This window comes from Chelonia mydas, chromosome 2 (assembly GCF_015237465.2).
Source record: "Chelonia mydas isolate rCheMyd1 chromosome 2, rCheMyd1.pri.v2, whole genome shotgun sequence".
Taxonomy (NCBI): domain Eukaryota; kingdom Metazoa; phylum Chordata; order Testudines; family Cheloniidae; genus Chelonia; species Chelonia mydas.
The window spans coordinates 231933140-231951142 of record NC_057850.1 but is presented as its reverse complement, the minus strand read 5'-3'; the positions used below and the strand labels follow the sequence as shown (position 1 = coordinate 231951142).

Sequence of the window (18003 nt, the reverse complement as noted above, 5' to 3'; positions counted from 1 at the left end):
CACTTTCAGATTGTGTACATCTGTTCAAATAATGTATCCAAGCCCAGTGACATGAATGCAAGGATAAAAACATCTGCCCTTGAGACCACTTGCCATATAACAGATGCTTACATCTTTATTTATGCAGATGGCTTGTGTGATGAGCTGAGCAATGATGAAAGCAGGAAAGTTTGACAAAGATTTCTTGAGTGTTGGTCAGACAGCTCTATTTTGTTTTCAAATATCTACCACAAATAAGAATAGAAATCCATATAAACATATTAATGCTTTTCATAAAACAAAGCACATTGTTTTTCACATTAAGTGTATTGGCACAAAAACCATAAACACTACAAAAATGTCCCACTTCAGCACTATAACTCCAGTTTATTTAAAAATGATGCAAAATAGATTACTTTTACTTTTAATAGGCACGTTTGACTGTCATGCTTTAAAATATTCATATATGCACTCAAAGTTATGCAAAATATCTTGATTGATTTGGAAAAGTTTCAAATATGCAAAGATCGAATATTAACAAACATTTTGAAAGAGATAAATTAATTAAAATAATGTTTGAAAGTAATGTATGATTTGTCATAAATTGTTCAAGGTAGATCGTATTTCTCAATAAAAACACAGCATTACAAAGTTACTAGACTTGTAGTTTAGAATTTCAGTTGTTTCTGGCATATTGTAGGATCGTTCGCTTGCACTCCTGTACTTAGTTGAGATGGCACATTGATTATAAACCCATTCTTTTCATTAATGTGCATTGGTCTGGACTTCATTGCTGAGCTCTAGGACTGCCCATTTCACACCAACAAAGGGAGCTTAAATAGGAGCTTTATTTTAGTTCAGACTCCCCCTGCTGGACTGCTGCAACATAGTATTCTGACCACAGTTCAGTTGCTTTATCTGAGAGAGATCAGCTTCAAACTCACTGCTGTCCAAAACAATGTGCTGGGAGTGAGAGAATATCCTGTCACAAACTGTTGGGTACTCAAAATAAATACAATTTTTGACCTCTTTGCTTAGGGCAGCTTGGAAGGCTGCCTGCTGACTCTGCATTCCTACTGGTTCCTGTAGATTTAGCTAGATCTTATATGTTGTATGGTAAATTAGCACTTATCACCACAGTATGTATGCATCTTCCTCAAAGTGCAGCCACAGCCTGTTGGTCTGGCAACTTCCACTGGTCTACCAATGTCAGCAAACCTTCCAAATAGGTGGAATCATGCAGGAAGAGGTAAACATGGAGATGCTGTAGTTTGATTTCTTTTCTACTGGGTCCTTCAGTACATGTGCCAGAGAGACCCAGCCAAGTTCACATTCAACAAAAAGTGGGAACTTTCATATGTTCTGAAAACTTCAGATTTCTCTTAACCAGAACCACAACCATTCCAGAGAGATTTTAATTCTAATATATGGTGCAGATGCTCTGAAGGTCTTTGTTTGGAAAGGAAAATGACATGCCTATACAGAATACAGTGAAGCTTCTTTGAACTTTATTCTTTTGTGTCACAGCCAAATTGGCTATAGGTGTCAGTGTCTTGTATAATCTCAGCCAGAACTATATGTTTTTACTGTAAATAAATTGCTCATCATAAAAGAAGAAAGGGGAAGGGAATAGATCAAAGAGAAGTATAAAAATCCTAGATGCAGTTACCACATTCAGAAGTTAAATCACCTAGGCCATGTTCAGTGGAACTGAGTTCATTTACAAAAACCCCAAGAAAAGGTTCTCCCCCAAATCAACCAGATTTAGCAGTCTGTTTTGGAGTCTAGTCCTTCCATCAGGGATGATCAACCACTGTACAAGAACAACAGGAAAATTACCAACATTTTTCAGGCCAAGTCTCAACAGTCAATCTTATAGCTCTCTTGTTTATCTGGAACCAGAAAGCATTTTTCCAGGTTTGCAATATGGAAGTCAACACATATACTTTTTCAGCAACTCAAATAACACCATACAATGTATATTTGCTGCTGCAGGAGGCTTTAAGCCTAACTGGTAAATTAAACATTTTCTGTTCTCCTCTGAACTGGTTCCACTTTAGACAGAAGGGTTTTAAATGTCGTATAAAAGGATGTACTTCATAAAATGTCAAGATATTTTCCCTATTGTCTTCATTCTATTGTCTATTCCAGCGCTTCTGTGTTAAAAATATGTTTTGGAGTTAAGAGACCTTATCCCCCTACTACACTTGAAGTATCATCTGTGTGTATTTTGGGGGGTTTTTTTAGTCAATACAAAGACAAAAAGATTTTATCCTCAGCTTATTTTTAAGGGAAGCAAGATTCAGCACAGAAAACATTCCATGACTTATTCCTGAAATGGTGCCGCTTGACCTTTTCTTGCTCCACAGTTTTCAAGAATTCTACCTTCATTTATCCCTCAGACCTGGTCACTATCATTTCCTGCAGTTCAGGGGGAGCATTGTGTGTTAATTACCACATTATTCAGTATATCTTCTACTCCCAAAATGTTGTCCAAGTTGATGTGACCTTGATAGTCCTCCTTTTTTTACATCTGCTTCACAAGGAATGAACTGCTAGTTGGGGTCTTATCCCTCTTGGAACTCATTTTAAGAAATCTCAACTGACAGCTCTTCCAGAAGAGAAAATTTTAACATTCAGTTTCAACCTTTCCTTTCAAATGTTCTGCTCAATAGCCATCTTCCAGTGTGTCTGGTTCACATTCATATTGGTGCCATGTTGTATGAATTCAGTGGCCAGTGCTGCACCTCCGTTCATTAAGTTAGTTCTTCTGAACAATTAGAACTTTTGATAGTCCCTCCAAAGCAGTTTTGCCATTGAAGCTTTACTTCACAAGTCCCCAGGGATGACCTTCTGCATTGTGTGACAACTGAACAGAAGCAAGAGGACTCAAGATAAAAAAATTGAATTGTAATGCTATCACAATCATTCCCTTCCTGCACAGTTGGGGCCCATGTATTGAAACAGCATATCCTCAGGGTAAGACTAACTTTAAGGTTGGCAGAGGGATGTGGAAGCTGAGCTATATATCTTTGATAATGTGTCCACCAAACAGTTTCTCCCTCAGGTACACTGTTTTTAAACAGGAAAATACCAATATTTTTCCTATGATATCAGCATTTCTGGATGTGGAAGATAGACACCAGCTCCAGTTCATGATTTGAATTGAACATTTCTAGTTTTCTCCTGGCTCTCTTATTGTCAGAGTGGTATGAAAAATAAGGGCAGAATAGCTGTATGTCAGTGGCACCCAAACTGGGGTTTGCAGAATGTTACAGAGGGTTCATCAAAAAAAATTTCACTAATGGCGGCTAGAGGAACCCGGGCATTGGAGGCAGCAGGTGGGATCCAGTTGCAGGGTAGACAGCCCGAGCCCCAGGGAAAGCGGGGCCGGGCAGTTTGGGCTGGCAGCCCGAGCCCTCCCCCCTCCCATGAGTGGAGGAGCCAGCAGCCTGAATCCCAGTGCGCCGTGCGGGGCTGGTAGCCCGAGCCCCAGGGAGAGCGGGGCTGGGCAGTTGGAGCTGGCAGCCCAAGCCCCGGCGGTCAGCGGGACCTGCAGCCCGAGCTCAATTGACCGGGATGGTCAACAGGGTCCAGTAGCAGGAGCCCTGCGGAGTGCGGAAGAAATTTAAACTTCAGTCCCTAGAAATATTCATTTTTAAGAGGGGGTTCACAAGATTTCACAATTTAGTGAAAGGGGTTTTGGGGCTGTTAAAGTTTGGGAACCACTGCTGTATGTTGATATCTTATTGGTCACACAGACTGATTTCCCAAGCTGATACAGATGACAATGGTATTAATAATTAGGTATTTTGTATCTTGCACTCTTGAAGTGGTTTTCAGCAGTTGATTTGAAGGCATTTAAATTTCATCTGAAACTTCTCAATTATTTTAACCATTAGAGATTGAAATTAATAGTTTAGAATGTGAGAGGCGGAGCCTTCAACAAAAGGGAACTCTTTCTTTTTAAATCTCAAAATTGTCTATGACCAAATGATACAAGAGGATTTGGGGCCTTATACCTTTTCTTTAATCCACTGAAAATGGTTGTTTAAAAACCCAACCTCAGATTTCTAGATTTGGGCTTCTGCCTTCTGGGTAAATAATCAAGATACCAGGCAAGAGAAACCTCTACTAAAACTCCCAGTGATACTTTTACCTGGTTCTATAGGCCCTCTACTTTTTGAACTTCTAGTAGAAAAATAAGTTAATTTTTCTATAGTTTATCATAACGTAACATCCTCTGTCCGAACGCTTTCCCTGTACATAAGAATGGTTTTGATAAAATTAAGTTTGTACAAGTTACAGCTTTCTTTTTTATTACTAGTGTTATCTATAATGTTGTTAGCAGCATTTCTACTAAGTTTATGTAATTTTCAGCTTTGGAAATCTTCAGTGGGGCTTAGGACTGTTGTTGTAATCCAGTAAGGATGGGGAGGAAATCTACTCTGCTGTCCCCTCACTCCAAAAGTACATTCCAAGTTCTTTCTGTTGCTGTGACATGAGTAGCACTCTCCCAGCAATGATGTCCAGGCAATGGATCCCTCCATTCTTAGAAGCAAAGGTATTTTAGAGAAGGAACTAATTTTTCTTGTCAGGGACTCCAGACTTCTCTATACAGTAACTCAAAGATGGCTTTTTTTTTTTAAGATGACCAAATTTTACTCTAATTGATTTGCCTATTTTATATATGTATAAAATGTGTTGTTTTAAAATTTTGATTTGCTAATATGTGGTGCAGTATTTTAATGTTTATTTTTTTATGCCAGACCCCCAAAATGTTCATCCAAACTGTTGGCAATTAATAAGTCCCCCAAGATGTAGCACTTAATGTATTTTTAAAAGATTTGAGTTTGAACAATACACAGATATGAATTTTCAGATCAAATACAAAGCATTTAGACATTTAAAATCTAGTACGAGGCTTTGTTTCTCTGAGGGACACAGTCAGAATGATGGCTTGGGTTCATTATTTTTGATTATAACAATATGACAGAAAGATCTTATGAATGTTTATCCACACTTGATGTGTTAACTTTTGGCAAAAGATTCTGTCCTTGGCCAGTCTTTCTCTGATAGCAAAGCTCTGGAGATTTTGGGGGCTGGATAACTTGGTATTGTCAGAAGGAGTCTTTGCCTGGAGAAAGAAACTGCAAATAGGGAACAGAATCCATTGGGCACTTTCTAACAAAAGAGGAAGGTAACAAGAAAGGCAGGGTTGGCCTTAATTGAGAATTCACCTTTTTTATACTTTTTATGTGTAAATTAACTTGGGCATGAATTTTGTGGCTCATGTAATATGCTGAGATCTGCTTGGCAGTGCAAGGAGGCTGTATGTCATGGAAAAGGAACTGGGTTGGACAGGAAATAGGAGAAACTTGCCCAAAGTACTCAAGTGGTGCTGGACGATACTATGAGTTACCCCTCCAAAGTGACTTCCATAAATCGATTGTGCCAAAAATAGATTTAATTTATTCCCAAACTAAACATTTCCATAAAAATAGTTAAGGTTGAAAGTGTGTTTCAATGGAGTCCAGTTACTACATAAAAAATACATTTTCTTTGTAAAGTTCTACCCATTAAGAAGAAAGGTATGGAAATGAATACTTAGGGGATCCAGGAAGTTGCCCACTGTCATATCATTCCTTGTAAGTCACTATCACTCCACTCCCCTATGGAGGAAAAAAAAAAGCTATCTCATTAAGATTTAAACCGGGGGCAGTCCTTGCTATTCTCAGTGGTAAAAATATTGAGCAGCTTAAAAATACCTCAGCCTGGAGAGCACCTTGATGCTTAAATCAGAGATAACGTGTAACTCTAAAAGGGCTCTCATTTTGACTTGTAGAATTCTAACAAATTATTTAAAGCTTGTTCCCTCTATGACCCTAAGTGTGTGCTGTTTTCTGTACATATGTGTACTTCTGCACCCTGGAGATTCCGTGCTAATGACACATCTTTGTTCTTTATCCCTGTACTATAACAATAGTTTAAATGTTGTGCTCAGTTTATTTTTCAAACCTATGTTGAATTACATACACACAAACAAAAAGAACCCCTATGTTAAAAGAACATTATTAAGGTTGCAAAGTTAAGAACTCAGAAGTTAGGAAATACCAGAACTAAGGTTACCTGAGCAACCTTAATTCACTCCATACATATGCAGGATGTATGCTTTACTATTTTTTTTTCCTCACAGGAGTGCTGCCTCATTCAGTGCTCAGAATAGGTGGTGCTCACTTACTGAGCAGCTTTCCTCATTGTTCTTTGTGTGGTCTCATGCCTTATTTACTGAAGACTATTCATACTTCAGACTAATTTCCAAATGGGCTTTTTTATGGCCTTCATCACTTTAGTATGAGTGCTTCACAAATATTAATGAATTTGTTTACACAACATTCCTATTGTCAGAGACTGGGACGTGGACAGTCGTGTCCAGTGGTTAGACAGGAGTTGGTAGCCAGGAATAGGAGCCCAGGGACAGAGGCCATATGCAGAGCCGCAGTCAGAAGTCTGAGTCAGGGGTCAGAGCTGGAGTCAGAGGCCAGAAGTCAGAGCCAAGGTGCAGAGCTGGGTTATCTGGAATGAGGTAAGACAAAGCCAAGGCTGGGGCCAAGGAGCAGGGCTGGGAACAAGCAGGCACAGGAGCAAATGCATCTGTGAGCAAATGCTTTGCACAGCCACTGAATTGCTGCTGGCAATGTGATAAATTTTAATAGAGCTGGACTGCTGATCCTTTCCACCAGTTAGGTGGTATAGCCAACCAGGCAGCCTATTACAGGCTAGCTACACTCACTAGGTTGCCCCAGGGACTGGCGCTGCTGCAAGCCCTGATTCTTGACACCTACAAGATGAGAAGGTGGTGTTAGCAGCAATTTAGAGAAGGGGAGCTGAGGCACAGAGATTAAGGTTTTCTAGAGTTCAAGGTGAGAAGGGACCATTAGATTATCTGAGAACATAAGAACGGCCGTTCAGGGTCAGACTAATTGTCCATTTAGACTAGTATCCTGTCGTCCAACAAAAACAACAAGGCATCCTTGTGGCACCTTAGAGACTAACAAATTTCTTTCGGAACCTTGATATGGCTTTGACCTTCACGATATCCTTTGGCAACAACTTTCTCATTTCTGTGTAGTCCTCCTTTCTGAATTTAAATGCTATTGTGGTGAGCTTCTTTGGTATTTCCCCTGCACCCCCACAAGGATGTTAAATTTAATTGTATTATGGTCAGTATTGCCGAGCAGTTCAGGTATATTCACCTCTTGGACCAGATCCTGTGCGCCAGCTGAAATGCTGATTTAGGACTAAATCAAAAATTGCCCCTTTCCTTGTGGGTTCCAGGATTAGCTGCTCCAAAAAGCAGTCATTAATGGTGTCAAGGCTGATTCCCCACTCTGGCATTTTGAGTGCAGAAGGTGGAGGCCCCCAGGATTCTAAAAATTAATACTGGCCACTCCAGGCTTGTATTAAACTCCCAAGGTTACAGCTTTTCTCTAACCTTGGATGGGTAATTGCCGCCACCACCAAATTGCAAAAAAACTCTTTTAGAACCCAGGAAGGCGCACTTGGGAATTTCTTCTGGTGAGGTACCCTCAAGTGCGCGCTCTCTCTCTCACACTCACACTCACACACACACACACAAACTGAGAAAGAAAACAAAGGAAATCAGCTGTTGCCACCAGCTACTTAAACAACATGTGCACAGACCTCTTAGGACATAAAAATCCAATCCTATTCTGAAAAAAAAGGTAAATTTTATTTAATACAAAAAGAAAGGAAATACATTTGGAATTTAGGCTTTTTGCTAGGTTTTAAAACAATTACAGGGGTTAAGCATCAAGATAGCTTCTTGAGGTCCATCTTAAAGGTTACAACCAAAACAAAAACACCTGGGATTAGCACAGAGAAGTCCCCAAGGCATAAAGAAATAAAAGAGATAAACCTAATTGCGTCTTCCTAGACATTTCCTGATCTACTTACATATCTGGGATTTTAAATGAGTAGTTCTAGATATGATCTGATGATTTTCATACCTGGCACAAGCTTTTACAGCATAGCTCCAGCCCTGTCCCTGCTCTCCAGGAGAACAACACAGACAAAGGGAAAGTTTTTTCCCAAGTTTTAAAAGTTCTAGCCTTCCCATTGGCTTTTTTGGTCAGGTACCCACTCCCTTCCCTTTACCTATGGACTTTTTAACCCTTTACAGGTAAAGCAAGTAGAGAACAGCTACTAACGGGGATTTTATAGTTAACTGTCTGGCTGGGTGTCCATAAAAGGGAGCTACCTCTCCTCCCCCTTAATTTATCACAAATGTGTCTAGAAAGTTTATCTCTGGATCCCATCCTGATGTGACAGGTACTCAGTCAATATGGGCATAGTTTAAATCCTCCATTATTATTGAGTTTTCTAGCCTCTCTGATCTCTCTGAGCATTTCAAAATCACCATCACTATCCTGGTCTAGTTGTCAGCTGTATATTCCTACTGCTCTAGTCTTATTATTCAATCATGGAATTTCTCTCCATAGAGATTCTGTGGTACAATTTGATTCATTTAAGATTTTTACTGTGTTTGACTCTATGCTTTCTTTCACATACAGTGCCACTCCCCCATCACCAAGACCTACTCTGTCATTCCTACATATTTTGTACCCTACTCTAGCCCGTATATCACATGCCATTTCATTTTATCCAGTTATCTCTGTATAAAACCCAGTAACATCTGTGTTTTGCTAAAACATAATTTATATGTATAAAGCATATCATCCAAAAAAGGCATCCAGTCTTGATTTAAACACATCAAGAGATGCAGAATCTACCACTGATTTCTCATTTGAATTTGACTTCCTTCATCTTCCAGCTGTTGGTTCTTGTGCTAGAATGAAGGGTCCTTTAGTGCCTGGTATTTTCTCCCCTTGAAGATACTTCTGCATTGTAATCAAGTTATCTCTCAGTCTTCTTTCTGATAAACTAAACAGATTAAGCTCTTTAAGTCTCCTGTAAGACATTTTCTCCAACTCTCAAATCTTTTTACTGTCAAAAATATCCACTAATTTTGGGTACCCAATTTGAGATACCTAGAATCTGATTTTTCAGAGTACTTAGCACTGTATAACACTTCATATATGCAAAGCACAGCTCCCATTGACCTCAGTTGCGTTGAGAGTGCTCAGCACTTCAAATCTGACCCCAGGTTCTCAAGTCAGGCACCCAGAAAATGAGGAATGCACAATTAATGACAACCTGTGAAAAGTCTGGTTTAAGTGACTTTGTCCAGAATCACATAGGAATTCTGGCAGAACCACAGGTTGAGACTACCTTTTGTCGTGCAATTCCCTGGCTCATTCACAGCAGATTTACCATCAAATGAAGCAAGGGATCCTACAGTTAGGGGTCTATGAAAAAAATAGTATATGATCGTGTAATTATAGACTATCATAATGCACAAGGGGATTGAATTAAGGTTGGACAGGCCACCTTAATTCTGGCATTTCCCAGCTTTTAAATGCTTAAAATGCAACCTTAATAATGTTGTTTTAACATAGTTTTTTGTGTGTGTAATTTCCTAAGATTTTTAAAAAGCAACCAGAAATTCGATTATATGGCATCCTGTTGTCATCAACATGGGTCATCAGCCACTGGGTTTCACAGATGTTTGTTGTCAGAAGAAGAATGGTGAGACTCAAGATCTAGAAGGGAGTTTGCTCTGGTGTGCACAAATTCTTCTGCCTCATCCCCTGTAACCTCTCCTTGTCCCAGTCATGTTTCTTTCCCACACCTTGTCCTAGTCCCTCTCTTTGCCTACCCAGTCCCAATCTCCACACTTTAGGTGTTTCATGCCAGTCTTAGTCTCGCCTCTCTTTACGTCCAGTCTTAGTCTCCTAGCTAAGGCATTCCTAGTTTTTCCCCAGATCTTTGTCCCCAGTCTCCTTGCCCAGTCAATCCCAGTTGCCTCTCCGACGTCATGACTCATCACCCGATTTGTCTCTCGCCCACTCCCTGTCATCCAGTTGCCCCACTGGCTCCTAATCCCAATCTATGTCCTGGCCTCTTTGTCAAATCTTAGTGTCCCCACCCCTGGCTCCTCGACCCTTTTTGCCTAGCTAATTCCAGTTATTCACCCTGAGTCCCGATCAGATTGGTCTCCCTTCTTTTTTTCTGTCCGCCCAACTTTTTTTCAATCGCAGCCCCATACCTGGCTCCTAATCTCTTTGCTCAGCCAGTCCCAGTCCCCACAATGGCTTCCCATGGCAGTCTTTGTCCACCCAAACTACCTGTTTCATTTTCCCTCTCACCATCCTAACCAGCTTCCAGTCATGATTTCTGCCCAACCCTCCCCTCCCCTAGCTCCCTGTCCCAGTGGACTCTTCCCGCCGGTCTGGCTCTTGTCCCATCTGCATTTGGATCTCTGCACAGGAGAGAGAGTCTCCTTGCTGTCTGTTCAGTTGCCTGGACCTGGCATGGTTCACAGCATACAGGTGCAGTTGTAGGGCAAGTCATGCTTAGCCATTTGCTGAAGAATGCCCAGTGCAGATGGATTCTCCAGGAAATTTAGCTACTGAAAATCTAAGAAGTCTACTGAGCATGTACAAACAGCCTCTAATCCTCACTGCAAATTTTAAGTCTCTGCTGCAGAACATGGGGTCTTTACAGCTTTTTAAAAGACAAGGTTGCCAGGAGTTTTTACATGGACAAAACAATGTATTTTCCCCGTAGTCTCATTCTTGAAAAAAGTTGAACCATTTCAACTGAAAATGTCCAAAAAAGTTCGGTATGAGTCAAACAGCTAGCATGAAAAACTTCCGTCCAAACAATTAAAGTATGGAAACAGGGTTTTATAATGGTCATTGTTGGGCAACCTTAATAGGTGCTGCTATCAGCCTCGCCTGTAATAGTATGCATCAGAATCAGTTTTCAAGATATTCTGTGCTAAATTTACTTAGCTTGTGCAGTCCCACTGATGTCAGTGGGATTGTGTGAAGTGTAAATCAGCACTGCGTTCAAGCCCTCTGTATTTAAGAGCTGTTGGAACTTCAGTTTTCTTTGAGCTTTTTTTTTGTTTTGGTATTGTTGACTGCATGCCATAACACTGAAACTAAATCATCCTGTCTGTTTATCACATTAACCAGCGTTAGTCATTTTTTAAACTATCACCTTGTCTTTAGCATTTAATATATAAGTTTTTAAAGTGCTATTCGAGTGGAGGTAGAGTGACAAAGAGGAGGAAGCTGTATCTTTTTTAATGCATTAACTGGAAGATAAAGCTGTATATTGTCTCTTTAATGTATTTCTTGTCTTGGGACCTGTTTATAAGTGACTGAAGAACTTTTGCAGATGGTGGTTTTTTGCATGCTAATCCTGAAGAGAAACGTGTCCAGCAAACTATGCTGTGTCATCAAACACAAGAAACTTATGCAGTGGGTATGGAGATTTGGTAAAATGTAATAGTTGGCTAGTGTTAACACACTTGTAATATCGACTCTCAATTATAACAATTTTCTTCTATATTTCAACCATTTGTATTTCCCTTTAGAAATGATTAGTTCTTTTGAAGTCAACAAAAAACTGGGAATATCATGACACATTTAATAAAATAATTATATGAAGCCCTATTGATCTAAAGTCTGAATTTTCATGTGAAGCAAGATGATCGTTCTCTTGTTTCATGTTTGTCTGTTAGTGGTCCAGTCATACACTCAGTTAGGTAGTTACTGTGAGATGGGATTTTTTTTGTTGTTCACTATTTTCCAAATGAATTAATTGATTAATTGAAGTGGACAACAGTCACCAAGGAAATAAGGGTTGATTATTCTCAGTCTGTAATGTCTTCTAAGACTATGGTGGTTTAGAGGTATTTTTGCCTCCTTGATTTCATGCAGACATCGAAAACTCATATTCTTCTGTAAAATTCATAGATAGTAGGGCCAGAAAAGACCACCTTGAGACATCCAGATCCTGAATGTTGACCTACATTATTATCGCTCATGTCCTACCTAGTAGCTAGGTAGGTACAGGACAGGATTGTTCTATTATGACTGTAGTAAGGGGTAACACGTCATGAATCAGATTTACTCTGAGAATTACGGTCTGGTGCTTCCTCCTTGTTTCATGGGGGAAATCCCATTTGCATGAGCTGGAACCTAAGCAGCCCAGTGACAGTGGTGATCTCTTTTCTCCTCCTCCTGTATAGCCCATACAGAAGAGCAAGGGCAGTCCTAAATCCCCTTCCTCTTCTGTGTGGCTATGGAAGAGGGCTTATGATTGAGCCCTGAGAAAACTGTCCCAATGCATAATTTCTCCAACTTCACAAAAAACATGCCAATTGATAGTCTAAAAGTTTATTTTTTAATTTTAGACCTTTCCTCCTTGTACAACCTTTTTGTGAATAATCTCTTTTTTCACATCTTATTTCCTTTAGTGTGTCTATATACAGCAATAATGTCCCCATTGGGTTTTTAAATATTGTATAAATTGATTTCTTTCCTTGTATGTTATCTTCTAATCTTTGTACATGTACATAATAATAACATCTAGCTCTTATATATTTGTTTTTCCTCTGTATTTTCTGTAGCTTTTCAATATCCTCCTTAAACTCTGAGGACCAGAATAGCACCCAGTATTTTAGATATTGGTAATTTGTAACAGAGCTACCCATAGAAGCATTATCACCTCCCTAATTTTATACAAGATATCTGTCTGTTTAGTTCATATGAATAAAATATAATGTTGATTTATTTTTTCAAGGACAATTCCTTGCAATTTCTTACTTATTGTCACCCATAAATATTTCTGTTTTTCCTGCTATCTATATGACTTTGCTTCCAATTACTATCGGTTTGCATCTTTTTTCCAAGTAGATGGATATTATGTTTATAAGCATTAAATCTTATTTAATCCCATGTATCCATTGTGCTAATCTCTCCAGATCACTTTAGCACTTTACTCTGTCCTCCTGTGTGTTTGCTGTGCCTCTGCTTTTGGTGTGGATCAAGTGTATTCTGTATTGATTTTAATCCTTCCTCTAATTCCTTCATGAGAATAGTCAACATGATGGTTTCCAATACGGACTCCTGTAGTACCTTACCTGATATAATGACAGGTTTCAGAGTAGCAGCCGTGTTAGTCTGTATTCGCAAAAAGAAAAGGAGGACTTGTGGCACCTTAGAGACTAACCAATTTATTTGAGCATAAGCTTTCGTGAGCTACATGCATCCGCTGAAGCGAGCTGTAGCTCACGAAAGCTTATGCTCAAATAAATTTGTTAGTCTCTAAGGTGCCACGAGTCCTCCTTTTCTTTTTACCTGATATAGTTTCCTCCAACATGCATACTGTCACACAGTTTTGAATCCATATTCTGTTATGTATTGTATCTATGTGTGTTATGTGGCATTTTTTTAAAGCTATAAGCAATTCAATGCAAGGACTGCATTTTCTTGTGTTTCTATAGTGCCTAGTACAATGAGGCCCCAATCCTGATTAGGACCTTCAGGCACAACTATTAATACAAATATATTTAAAAGTTAAAAATGTTATTTAGATTGCAAAGTCAAGCACATGAAAGTTAGGAATTGCTAGAATTAAGGCTGCTTATACAATTTAATTCAGCCCCCTACTGCATATCCATTATGATACAGCCTTTACACAGTCACGTATTATTTTCTCCACAGAACTTCTCCCTCATTCGGAACCTCTCTGTGTGGCCACAGTGCTTGCCATGCTTTCTTTATCACTAAATGCAATTAAAAAAAACTGTCACACCTGACACATTGAGAGCTATACTCTTCGCATTACCTGTCAGTCTACATATACCTACTCTTATATAATACTACCTCTTATATAATACTCCCATAATACAGTTATTGCCATTAAAAATTAACATTTATCACTGAACAGTGTTTGACATCTTGCAGCTTTCTGCCATACGTAAAATAGCAAGTTTCAGGTACTTCTTGGTTAAATTACAAAAAATAATAAGTGGTGGTATTCACAGAAACTCCACCCACAGTACTGCCTATGAACAGTTCCCACTGGTGTCACCTGTATGTCTTCCTGGCCAGCCCCTTGCCATTCCATCTTCCTGTTGCCACCGCCACCACCAGCACTAATGGAAAAGGAGGAAGAAGGGGAGGCGGCCAAGGGAGGAGAGCGAGCATCCAGCATTCCCCCTTTTACCTGGAAGAGGTAGAATGGCCCATGATTGGGGGAAGGGGGGCAGGGAGCCATGGAGAAGCAGCAGCTCCACTGCCAGTGGGTCACATCTCTTCTCTAGCAGGCTACCCTTAGCTCCCCCTGCTGTCCCATGTGCGGCTGTGTCTACCTGAGACAGGATTTGATGCCCCAGTCTCTCTATTATTAGATAAGAATCTTAATTACACTAGCTGTTGGATGAGAGGGAAATATAAAGCTGAGTATCCTCTGCATATCTGTGCAGACCCCACACTGGGCCCAAAGGGGTACAGTACTGGGCCCAGGTAGTCTTACTCCTCCAGACCTGGAGAGGAAGCTGGAGAGGAAGCTTAAACGGGAGCAACTCCGCTCTGAAGGGGAAGCTGGGGAGGAAGACAGACACATCCTGAGGGCTCCTGGGTAAGGGATTTGGACTTGGAGCCCTGGGAAGGAACAGATAATAGGAAGTGACCCAGGGAAGGTTGCAAGGGAACTCCAGGGTGCTGTGCCTTCAATCAGTGTCTGTTGGCATCAGAGGGCCCAGGCTTCCATACCAACTGGCTCTGCTGCAGGAGGGGCATAAGCGTCGTTCCAATCCCACTCCCACTCTGATAACAAAAGGGGCAAAGACATTGCAAACCTGAGCTGAAGCTAAACCCATCCTTGGGTGGGGAACTGGACTGAAAGGCATTCCCACTGGGAGGTGATAGAAGTGTGTGATCCATTACAATACCAAAGAAACTACAACCCACACTTCTTCACTAGACTATTGTAAGGTTGGCAAAAAAATCAGCACTCAATACTGAGACCAAATATGGGATGGTTCAGCTTGGAAGGAATATTTATGATAAAATTATGACCAGTTGAAAAAAGTGTTTGTATAGAAATTCTGTCTCAAACTCAGCTAAATCATCGCTTAACGTTACAATATACTGCATAATATGAAAAATTGATTTAAAAAATCCATTATTTTAAAGGCCATTTCATGAATTATTATTCGATTGGCTAAGAACTTCATGAGACTGTCACTTCAGAGTGATGAATTGTATAGAGAATTCCTTTCAATAAATACCATTTTACTGTCTTCTAAGTTTGCAATAAAGAAAATTCATGAGTTTCACAAAAGGACAATATGTAAAAATACCCACTATCTAATGCAGCAGTTTCCAAAAAAGGTGCTTCAGACCCCAAAATTAATAGTTCTTGTGGTGCCTGACATTTCTGGGCTCCTGGGTCCTAGAGTATTCAGGGCCACTGCACCTGTATTTCCCCTCCGTGATCCAGCAAGGGCACCCAACTCAGCTTCCAGATCTCCAGCCGTTGCCTTTCTGGGTGGAGACCCACATCTCACTCCTTTTGGACCAGGGTGTGTCCAGGCTGCACAATTCCCTGCCTTCACTGTGTATTTCCCAACAAAGGCAGTCTGCCTAAACAGACCTGCTTGCTTTCCCTTCAGAGACTGATAATAGAGTGATTCCTACAGTTGTAAGTTACCTCTTGGAGTTTTCTAAGCAAGCCTACTTTATTCTTAAGGTAAAAAGCATTACAGAGAAAACATATTAAAAAACGTACACACATCCTAATAAGCTCACCAGAGCTCTTCCCAACTGTCACATGGGCTCTGGCCAGAACATTCTTTCAGCACCCCACCTTAGGGGCTTCCTTGTGGTTATAAGTTCATCAGAGTTTCAGCTCAGAACACGCACACTCAAATGACAAGTTTAGTCCACCCTACTATAAACATCAAAGATCTCTGATCTGGAGTTCCCGGAAGCAGATAATTAGTGTGCACTGGGTCTCTCTCTCTCCCCAGGGGGAGTCTTCAAAGGGTTGATAAAAAGAGGAATGATATTAGCATATATCCCCTCCTCCTAGAGAAACCCCCTTAATCTAAAGAGCTTCCATGCAATCCCACAATAGTTCATAAATATTTGCATTTGTAATACAGTGAGCTCCAAAGATGCTAAACTTAATTCAATAAGGTTTAACTTAATTCAATAAGGTTTGTTCAGGATATTGTCAGTCTGTCACAAGGAGTTACTGGGATTGTTGTCCCTGATATGTCATCTTCTTTAGTCAGAGGGAAAGTACTTATTTGGTAGAGTTCTGTGTAAGCTCAAAACTTGTCTCTTTCACCAACAGAAGTTGGTCCAATAAAAGATATCACCTTGCCCACCTTGTCTCTCTAATAACCTGGGATCAAAAAGGCTATAGCATCACTTCAAACAAAAAGCTATTGTCATCCATCTCAGAATGTTCACTTTGTTGAATGGGACTTTGGGATAATAAGACGGAGACCACAGAGAAAGCCAAAATTGAAAGGAGAATGGAAACCACCTCCTGTGGAATACTGTAATAAACTAAAAACCTGCCTGTTATGTAGAAACTCTTTGACATCCATACATGGTGAAAGTAATGTAGTAAATAAGAGCAGATTCTGTCCCCTAAAAGAAAAATATAGTCGTCCTTTAATCTCCTGTCATTAAATAATATAGGCATTTTGAACTTTCAAATTCAGAATCTAGCCTACAGCTCAGAATTATGTGCCTGGGCTAATGATTACATTAATCCACATAGTCATGTTGTACTTCTCAAAACCCACATAAAATCTTACCTTAAAAACAACAATTGTGTGTAAGAAGCAAAAAGCCTGAATACTACCAATAATATTAACAGTTGAGAGCTTGTGTTTTAAGAGCTAAGAATAGGTTTTTTACTTTGATTCTGTGCCCAGAGACTCTGGCAGAGCAGTGGGTTCTAGTGAAAACCCCTCTGTATTACGGCCTTTAGGGTGAGATTAAAATGTATTTTTAAAAATAATGTATGTAACTTGTAATATGAATTGGTATATGCTATATAAGGATAAAAGTGTTAGAGTTGGCAGTATTAGAAGAAAGGTACACTCAGTCTTTGTACAGTTGTAATGCTGTACGTATTACAGAAACTTCTCTACTAAACAACTTCATGGTAATTCACTGTGAAAATTTTTGGTGTGTCTTGTAGCCTTCAATATTCCTTTATTTTTTACATTTTGTCTGTTTGACAGCCCTCTGTTTAAGACTGAATTTTCCTAATACCACACCTTGCTCTTTTCCCAATATTACTTGAAGGCCTAGGACCGTACAGGTGATGGACCTGATCAGATTGTATTTCTGGAACCTGAGCATCTAGTGTTCTGGATGAGAGCTATCTCAAGTTACAGGATGGATTGATTTAAACCAAAGTGATTGAAATCAGCAAGCAGGAAATCTAGAGCAACATTGGTTCATCCTCCTTCCTAGAAAGTGAGAGGAGTTTTTCTGCAATAACCTCAGGCTGTGCTAATTTGAGGTGTCAGAGAATGAGTTTGTTTATTGATAGGCAATGAGGCTGTAATGTGAAAATGGCAATGGTGCAGTGCAACACATGTTTAATGTCTTTCCACATACTACCTGAAAGGTAGGCTTATGCCTCTGCTGATCCATGTCCATTGCCTTTTGTATATTTTAACTTTCTTCTGTCGTTCATTAGTTTTATTCTTTATCAACATGTTTTTCTTTGTTCCTCCATTAATACTTTAAAAAAGGAGTTGACTCACTTTTAAAATGTCTGTGATTTAATTGTAAAAACATGTAAAAACATTATAAAAGTCTGAGGAAAGCTTTTAAAAAAAGAGTCCCACAAGGGAATAGAACTACCACCATAGCTTTAAATGGAACTCTGGTGCTATGCAGCCAAAGTGCATATCATTTCAACAAGCAGAAATAAGAGTGATTATAAGGTTTTGCTGGCAGTACATTTTATCCCAAGGTACGTTTACATGTTTTGTAGCATTAATTTTTGAAATATCAGATGAGCTTCTGTCTAGATCTAAAAAACTCACAA

The 18003-nt window shown here is 39.7% G+C and overlaps 1 protein-coding gene across 15 annotated transcripts in view; it reads left to right on the top strand.

Annotated features, from left to right (window-relative positions):
• ZNF438 (zinc finger protein 438) overlaps positions 1-18003 on the top strand; it is a 94392-nt gene that overhangs the window by 68501 nt on the left and 7888 nt on the right. The window lies entirely within an intron of this gene.